The sequence below is a fragment of the Vipera berus genome (assembly GCF_964194415.1).
Source record: "Vipera berus genome assembly, chromosome: 1".
Classification (NCBI taxonomy): Eukaryota; Metazoa; Chordata; class Lepidosauria; order Squamata; family Viperidae; genus Vipera; species Vipera berus.
The window spans coordinates 204,985,802-204,995,910 of record NC_138202.1 but is presented as its reverse complement, the minus strand read 5'-3'; positions in this window follow the sequence as shown (position 1 = coordinate 204,995,910).

Genomic DNA, 10,109 nt, shown 5'->3' with positions numbered 1-10,109 from the left:
TCGCGGGTTGAAGACCCACTTGTTTGAGTTAGCTGGTCTGGCCTGAAGGGGAATTTGGGTTTTTAATTGGTTTTATTATTTCATTATGGTTATATTTTAATTGGGCATGGTTTAATTTTCTTTTAATTTTTGTATACCTATTTATATATGCCCTGTGAACCGCCCTGAGTCCCTAGGGAGAAGGGCGGTATAGAAATCCAATAAACTATAACTATAAACTATAACTATAATACAATAAAGGTAAAGGTTCCCCCGCACATGCGTGCTAGTCGTTTCCGACTCTAGGGGCCGGTGCTCATCTCCGTTTCAAAGCTGAAGAGCCAGCGCTTGTCCGAGGACGTCTCCGTGGTCATGTGGCCGGCATGACTAGACGCCAAAGGCGCACGGAACGCTGTTACCTTCCCACCGTAGTGGTCCCTATTTTTCTACTTGCATTTTTACGTGCTTTCGAACTGCTAGGTTGGCAGAAGCTGGGACGAGTAACAGGCGCTCACTCTGTTACGCGGCACTCGGGATTCGAACCGCCAAACTGCCGACCTTCTGATCGACAAGCTCAGCGTCCTAACCCACTGAGCCACCGCGTCCCTCTTTAATACAATACATTTTAATGTAATTTAATACCTTTTAATATACAGTTTAATATACCATTGACTTTCAGCAGTTTGCTTAGTGAGCGTTCAAAGTTACATCAGCACTGAAAAAAGTGACATGACAATTTTTTCACACTTATGACCTTTGCAGCATCCCCATGGTCATGTGATTTATATTCAGATGCTGGACAATTGACTCACAGTCACAAGTCAACAGGGCAACAGCCAAGTTATTAATTTAACAGCTTGCAGTAATTCACTTAACAAATGTGGCAAGAAAAATCATAAAATGGGGCAAAACTCACTTAACAAATTTCTAACTTAGCAACGTAAATTTTGGGCTCAATTGTGGTTGTAAGTTGAGGACTACCTATAATGCCAATTACCTGCAGTGTCTCATACCTCCAAAAGGGATTGCTATATAGATAACTTTCACTACAAACCTTAAGGAACAGTGAAGACATTTTACTGGATCATGTTTTATTTTCAACTCCAATGGTGACTTAGGTCAGGGTTCTTCAAACCCGGCCCTTTTATGACTTGTGTACTTCAACTCCCAGAATCCCTCAGCCAGGCACAAGTCATAAAAGGGCCAAGTTTGAATATACCTGGTTTAGAGCATGGCTGACTGAGGAATTCTGGGAGTTGAAGTCCACAAGTCATAAAAGGGCCAGGTTTGAAGACCCCTGACTTAGGTTATGGTACTTTTGCATTAGCATTGTAACTGTTGGAGCTTGTGGACTAGATTTATCTTAGCAGGTTTATTGCTTTACAGTATTTTAAATGCATGAGATTTTTTTTTTAAAAAAATCAAATTACTGTTTTAAGTATTACATTTGTCTTACTTGCATCATTCCAAGGAAGTATGGAATTGGTTGTACATTCATGCTGGTTTCATTGTTCATGTCCACAATCATTAAACCTGTAGTAAAACTATGAGTATCTCATTGTGCTTTGGTTTAGGTGGGTAAATGAGGAGATAAAGTAAGCAACCTTTTGTTCAAGCCAACATCCCCTCAAGAGGGCTGATAACACAGGGCTCTGTTTGATTTTAGCCAAGAGAGAAAGGAATGAAGGACTTGGGGCATTTTAAAATTTGTAGACAGGTATTAGTTGAGGAAGGAATTATATGCCAAAAAAGGATCTCATGAAAAAGACACCAAACACTATAAGGTTCTATTTTAATTTCAGTATAAAATTGTTTCATTGGAAGTAGATCAGAGTTATATAATATCAGAAACTACTAAGAATAACATGAACTAAGAATTTTGTTGCAGTCTCCTGAACGCATATGAAACCCTGTTTACATTAGAAGATATATCAGTATCCTTCCCTGATGAGAGTCATGCTGATCATCTGCACGATAGCCATTTCTCAAAACACACCCTGTGTTTTGTGAGGTGAATTGCTTTTTTCTGGCGCTACAAAAGGAAGTGGAACACATTTCCTTTGCTTCAGGCTTGCCAATCACCACATTTGCTGCCCATGTACCGACCTGGGAACTTCCAACACTCCACTGTCTAAAAAATAGCTACTTTTTGTCTTCCTTCATTAAAAAAAAGAGAGAGAGAGAGAGAGAGAGAGAGAGAGAGAGAGAGAGAGAGAGAGAGAGAGAGAGACTGTCAGGCAATTTCCACAATATTCTTCCTAATAGGGGCAATTTAAAGTATAGACTGAAAAGACATGCCAGAAGAAGGCAACAGTAAATTGCTTCTGTAACACTCCAAAATAATAATAATAATAATAATAATAATAATAATAATAATAATAATAATTATTATTATTATTATTATTATTATTATTATTATTATTATTATTATTATTATTATTATTATTATTATTATTATTATTATTATTATTATTCAACAAAAACAGCATGGATCTAGTCACCAGAAGTTCAGGTTGCCTCAACTGCACCATTACCTTTAGTTGCCTTGAAAGGCTTTCATCCTTAAAAGATGGCCTAGAAAGATTTTGAACAGGCAAACAAAAATACATCTGAGCACATAATGCATTCCAGAGATTGTTATACAGCAGGGGTCTTCAAACTTGGCAACTTTAAGACTTGTGGACTTCAACTCTCAGAATTCCTCAGCCAGCCGAAGGGGCAGCCAGGGCTGTCTGAGGAATTTTGGGAGTTGAAGTCCACAAGTCTTAAAGTTATCAAGTTTGAATGCCCCTGTTATATAGTACCATATCCATCCTTTAAAAGTATCCACTGTGATTATATGAATCATATAGCTACCCAACTTGATAATAGTGACTCTAGATGCAGATATAGATTCACCTCAGGAATGCCAAAGAACAATCATGCAATACAGCTGAGGTCAAACCACAAACACGTTCCTGATCTCATAACCATGACCAAATGAACTCATCCAACACTCTTGCTCAATGCTAGGGGAGAAATCTGGTTTACAGTACAAGGCCTTGCAGGACTGCGGTCACCTGAATCCACCATGATCAAAGTGCACAAGCTCTTCCATGAACCAGGAATCCAACTTACAAACAATGTCTCCCGATAACAAGCAACCAGAAATACCAAGAAGAGCTTTATCCTTAAAGCTCTCTTAAATCATCAGCTTTATCGCCATAGCAGATATTTGCAAAGGTCTGAACTTCTAACAAATTGTTTGCTGTGATTAACAAACCTCCTGTTTGCTCAATAGATGGTCTCCTGGAAGATATACATAACCCCAAAGTGCAAAGTTAGAGGGAAAGAAGAGAATAGGAAGGCACTGAAATGTTGGCTTCCATTGTTTAGTTAGAGCTACCATTGTGCAGGTTTTTCTTGTTCTTTTTTCCAAACACACATGTACCCAGAGACAGCACCGCATTTGAGATCAAAGAATTAAACATTGGAGCAAATAATGGCAAGATGCAGGACTTCAAAGGGGCGGCCATGTTACTTTGCTATAAGAAATACAGAGAATCTGGTGGCATTTCTGGATATTTGTCTATTAGTTAGAGCAGCCTTTCTTGCATAGGACTGTCAAATAACTATAAGTTCCAGAATTCCCAGCCAACTGAGAATGGCTTGCTAGGAAACAGCAACTAGCTGTAGTTTTAGTGCATCTGGAGGGGCACAGTTTCTTCCTCATCCCTAATATAGATTGCATCTAGTCAGTTTCAGAGGAAACCAAGAAACTGCTATGTCTTTCTAATGCAAAGCTAGCCCAAGACATAGCACCTTGAGGCAAAGCAGCCACTGCCCCCTCTCATAAATAACCCATACAACCAGTCAGATTATTTTGACAACTGAAGCTGGCTGTCCCACAAGAGGACTGAAAGCTTTAGAAGCTGACCTGTTTAGGGAAAGAGATCAAAATCTGAGTCCAGAGATGGGAGAACCCTCACAACAGGGTGACTCTTTGTGGTTAGCACTTCCCCATCAAATCTACTATTTTTTTTGGGGGGGGGAGGACAGAGATTTGCAAAAACTGAATTTATAGATGTCAACTAGTAATTAACTATACTTTACTGTGTGGCATTGTGTACACAGAAAAATAACAATAAAGCTTATCTTATCTTTACATAAAAACATAGTTCATTTGTCTACAGCAGCAATAGCAGTGATCAAGTGAAATCCTATGAATTCCCTCAGGCTGGTCTCCAGGTGCCACTTGCAATGGTATCTTTCCCCTTGTTCTTCCATTTGGGGTATATCTTCCAAAACCCTGCCTTTCCTGTCTTTTTACAATTGAACTAGACTTGGATTAGATCAGGGGTCTTCAAACTTGGCCCTTTTATGACTTGTGGACTTCAACTCCCACAATTCTGGGAGTTGAAGTCCACAAGTCATAAAAGGGCCAGGTTTGAAGACCCCTGGATTAGATACTCCTTCCAATAGAGAGCTGCCCCACTATCAAAAGAATGTCTCTTCCTGAAAAGGAAAAATAAAATGTCAAAAATTAATATATTAGGCTAAAACCTCACTCAGGTTTCTATTTTTTTAGTTATAGGAACATCACCTGCTAAATTAAGTAGAAAGTCCAAAATATAGGCAATTATTACACCAAGAAATGAAATTTCAGCTAATGGTAGGGTTTTTGGCCCAGCTCTCTCAACTTTGTGGTAAAAGCAAAATACATTATTTTACAGCACTTTCATATGACTTGTTGAGTTGGATAAGTGATTGGCTTAGTACCAATATTATGCTAAGCTGCAAGGTGGCTTGATTTGGTTTTGTGTGTCATCTGAATTCAGCTATTGTTGTTATTTGCTAAATTACTACTAAACAAACCATGGTTCAGTGTTGTTTGTAAATCCGGTAACTGTTTTCTTTCGAATGCCACTGCAAGTAAAAATCCATTGCACTGAAATTCAAGTCCATAAATTACTTTGCATATATCTAAATATCAACATTTGTGAAAGAGAATTCTAATGAGAGATTTTGGACAGCCTGAATCCCTGACTGGTTCAGCAGGAAAATATTCAGAAGCAAGCATTTATGTTAGTTTAAGCCATAGTATATATATTGCATTGCATTGTACACATAGTACAATAACTACATTTTGTGCTTTCTAAATAATCCATGTCCTTAGTGTGAGCATCCAAGGTTCTTGGGAAGAATTCAATACATATGAAGGCCAACCCCAGCTAAAGAACTGGCAGCTGTGACTTCACATTGTTGTGAACAGAGAATAATAAAACCTGGATAGTGAACATTTAGAACTTAGTTACAGCAGAAGAGAAGAGAAAGAAATGGAGAAAATCATAAAATGCAGACTCCAAATAGAAGTAGGACAATGGTAGCAAAAGAAAGCAAAGGTACTATCAATAGGTGCCTTGGGTGCAATCCCAAAACATATAGAGTGCCACTTGAACACCATCAGCATTGACAAAAAATCAGTATCAGTCAACTGCAAAAAACAGCTTTACTTGGAATAGGTTACGGCCTGCAATAATATCTTTAATATCTTTATACCATCCTTGGGAACAACATGGTATTTGGACATAAATACCAAATCCAGTCTAAACATCTGGTTGAATGTGTAACCAACCAAAATAATAATAATCTGCTCTACCAACATACTTCTAGCCTTTTTTTTAAAAAAAAATTGCTGTTGTCCAGGTACCTGCATCTTACAAAACAGAAGCCTTATATTCCTGTGTGCTTTGTTATTAAGAAGACCGGTTTGGAGCTGTAGCCACCATTCATTTTCCCTAACAATTTGGTGGCAAAACTGCACATCTCCAATGCAGCATTGCCAACATGTAACAGCTTGACACCCGACGGACAGTGCTTGTTTTTTTTTTTAAATCTCCACCATTTCAGGATCTTTTGAAAGGTAAAGAAGGTGTGCAAACTCAGTCGTGAATTCTAAGGCTTTGTTTACACATTACCTGGAGAAATGTGGTTGTTACCTTTGCAATTGTGGTTCTGAGGAGTCTGTGTAGCTGTATCTGTATCATACATCAAACTATGAACCAGCTAACCTAGTACAGACATACAATCCACCTCATGGGCTTAGATTTGTGGCTAAATAGGGTTGCCTCGAGTGTGTTTGGGCATTGTGTGAATGCTTGAACCCTGTAAAACATTTTCACAGCTGCTAAAACAATGGATGCAATTCAGCAATATCTGATTGAAAAGCGTGGGGAGAAATTATTGTCCAGTGTGCACCTAAGTGCCTATTGGAGAGCCATGGTGGTGCAGTGGTTAGAATGCAGTAAAGCAGCCTACTTCTGCTGACTGCCATCTGCCTGCAGTTTGGTAGTTCGATTCTCATCAGTTCAAGGTTGACTCAGCCTTCCATCCTTCTGAGGTCGGTAAAATGAGGACCCAGATTGTTGGGGGCAATCGGCTGACTCTGTAAACTGCTTAGAGAGGGCTGTAAAACACTGTGAAGTGGCATATAAATCTAAGTGCTATTGCTATTGCTAAGTGAGTAAGTATATATTTGGTTCAGGTGATTGTGGCACCTCAACTGGTGTGTCATGTAAACTAAAAAAAAAACCTGGATGACAAAAAGGATGATTCAGTCAACCTATTGCTAAGCATGTCATGCAGACACCACCTTTCATCTTCCATCCTGTGGCTGACAGATCCCAGATTTTGAAACCTGCTGGTGAAAGAATAATTAAATTATTATTAGGGGAAACACTGTAGACATAGTTTACTTAGACTTCAGTGAGGCATTTGATAAAGTGGACCACAACCTACTTCTTGATAAAATAAAATAATGTAGGATAAATGGATTCACAACTGGCTGGCCAACTGCGCTCAATGGGCAGTTTTCAATGGAGCTAGATCTACATGGAGGGAAGCATGCAGGGAAGTATCTCAAGGTTTGTTCTTAGACTTAGTACTCTTCAATATCTTCATAAATGATCTAAATGGGGGGACAGAAGAAAAACTCATCAGATTTGCAGAGAACACCAAACTGGGTGGAATAGCCAACACTCCAGAAGACAGGCTCAAGATTCAAAAGGACCTTGACAGACTGGAACACTGGGCCCTATCTAACAAAATGCAATTCAGTGGTGAGAAAAATAAGGGCCTATACTTAGACAAGAAAAAACAAATGTACAAATATAGAATAGACGCTACCTGGCTCAATAGGTGTCATAATAGACCACCACTTACTATGAGCCAGCAGTGTGTGCCGCAGCTGCCCAAAAGGCTAATGCAGTCCTAGACTGTAACAACAGAGGGATAGTTTGAAGATGTGATAGTACTGCTTGATAGTGCACTGGTGAGACCATACTTGAAATATCATGTCCAATTCTGATCACCATGATAGAACAAAGATCTTGAGACTCTAGAAAGAGCACAGAGAAAAGTAACAAAGATGATAAGGGATTTGGAGGTTAAACCAAAGGATGAATGATGCGGAAACTAGGTAAGTCTAGTCTAATGAAAAGGGCTAGGGGTGATGTGATAGCAGTTTTCCAGTACTTGAGGGGCTGTCCCAGAGAAGACAGAGTCAACTTATTCTCCAAAGGACCTGAGGGCAGGACAAGAAGTAATGGGTGTAAGATCCTTAAAGGGAGGTTCAACCTAGAGCTAAGGAGAAATTTCCTAACAGTGAGAACAATTAATCAGTAAAATAGCTTGCCTTCAAAAGTTGTGGGTGCCCCTATATAGATTCAACCTGGCTGAAAACCTTACCCCCTTTCCTGCAAGAGAAATAATCAGGCAAACAGTTTATTTGAAGACAGGGCTTGATTTTTAATACACTTCAGCTAAGGATAAAGATTCATGTATATCACAATATCCTTGTGGTTCAAATGAGAGGATTAGAACTGAGGCTGAGCTGCTCTGATAAAATGTATGTTGATACATTCTTCCTTGGAGAAAGAACTGTAATTGTGTAAGAACAGTACCCCTGGAAATCACTCTTCCTAAGCGGTAAGTAGTTACAACAATTCTGATGAAGCTTATAGAATTCCTGTGAGAATGAAAACCATGTCTGCAGTAGGGAAACAATTTGTTCTCATGAGCTCCTTGAATGAGAAAACAGGTAATTTGTAACTAACTGAGCTTCAGTTGTGGCAATCTGCATAGAGTAACTTGGACAACTCTAATTACATTGTAGATTATCTTCCTATCTTCCACCTACAACCAAATAAATGATTGTGGTGGTTTGTTAAAAGCAAAAATGCATGCCAGCTCCAATCTGTGTGCATTTATCTACTACTCTGAAGCTTGAAACTAAACATTAAGAAAACCAAGATCGTGGCATCCGGCTCTCTCAATTCCTGGCAAATAGATGGAGAAGAAATGGAGGTAGTGACAGATTTTATTTTCCTGGGCTCCAAGATTACCACCGATGGGGACTGCAGCCAAAAAATTAAAAGACGCTTGCTCCTGGGGAGGAAAGCCATGGCAAATCTAGACAGCACACTAAAAAGCAGAGACATCACCCTACCAACAAAGGTGCGTATAGTCAAGGCTATGGTCTTCCCAGTTGCAATGTATGGCTGTGAAAGCTGGACCATAAGAAAGCGCTGGCTCTTCGGCTTTGAAACGGAGATGAGCATCGGCCCCTAGAGTCAGAAACGACTAGCACGCATGTGCGGGGGAACCTTTACCTTTTATATATATATATATATATATATATATATATATATATATATATATATATATATATATATATATATATATATATATATATATATATATATATATATATATATATATATATATATATATGTGTGTGTGTGTGTGTGTGTGTGTGTGTGTGTGTGTGTGTGTGTGTGTATATGTGTATATATGTATATACATATACATATACGTATATACATATACATATACATATGCATATATATATATAAAATCTCACTGAACTAATCAAGTCTGATTCCACTTAGCTTCACAGCCCCAGACAAAGTCATCAATGTACTATTGCCTGTTACTGAGCCCCTTGTCTTCATAGTTGTTTTTTTCCAAATTTAGTGATAAACAAGTAGTTCATGACTTGCAACTGTTTGAAGTTACAACAGCACTGAAAAAAGTGACTTATGACTATTTTTCACCCTTAGGACCGTTGCACCATCCCCATGGTCATGTGATCTACATTCGGACACTTGGCAAGCGACTCATATTTATGACAGCTGCAGTGTCCCAGGGTCATGGGATCACCCCTTTGCGTCCTTCTGACCAGCAAAGTCAATGGGGAATTCAAATTCACTTAACGATTGTGTTACTAACTTAACAATTGCAGTTATTCACTTAACAACTGTGGCAAGAAAGGTCATTGAATGGGGCAAAACTCACTTAACAACTTAACAAAGCTCATTTAGCCACCGAAATTTTGGGCTTAGTTGTAAGTCGAGGACTAGCTATGTATCATATTGAGCTATAACTTTATTTTGTAGATTGTAGACCATAACTAAGGGACGCGGTGGCTCAGTGGGTTAGGACGCTGAGCCTGTTGATCAGAAGGTCGGCAGTTTGGCGGGTCGAATCCCGAGTGCCGCGTAACAGAGTGAGTGCCTGTTACTCGTCCCAGCTTCTGCCAACCTAGCAGTTTGAAAGCACGTAAAAATGCAAGTAGAAAAATAGGGACCACTACGGTGGGAAGGTAACAGCGTTCCATGCGCCTTTGGCGTCTAGTCACATGACCACGGAGACGTCCTCGGACAAGCGCTGGCTCTTCGGCTTTGAAACGGAGATGAGCACCGGCCCCTAGAGTCGGAAACGACTAGCACGCATGTGCGGGGGAACCTTTACCTTTTACCTTTTAGACCATAACTAGGTCGGTTTATATGCAGTTTTTTGGCACTTTCTCCAGCTTATGATAACTGCAGTATGCTTACCCACAATTAACTCAAAAGGGCTGACTAATCTAACTGCCTGTTTTAACATGGGGGCAATTTGGAAATAAACCTCCCTTTGATTGTCAATGACACACACTCGCAGATACAGAACTTTTATTATACATATTTGAAAGCTACAACATTACATTACTTTTTGACATAATCACCATTCAAATTGAGGCACTTGTCGTAACGTCTTTCAAGGTTTGAAATTCCTTAGTAGTAGTTGCTAGGTGTTAAATCTGGGCTGTAGGG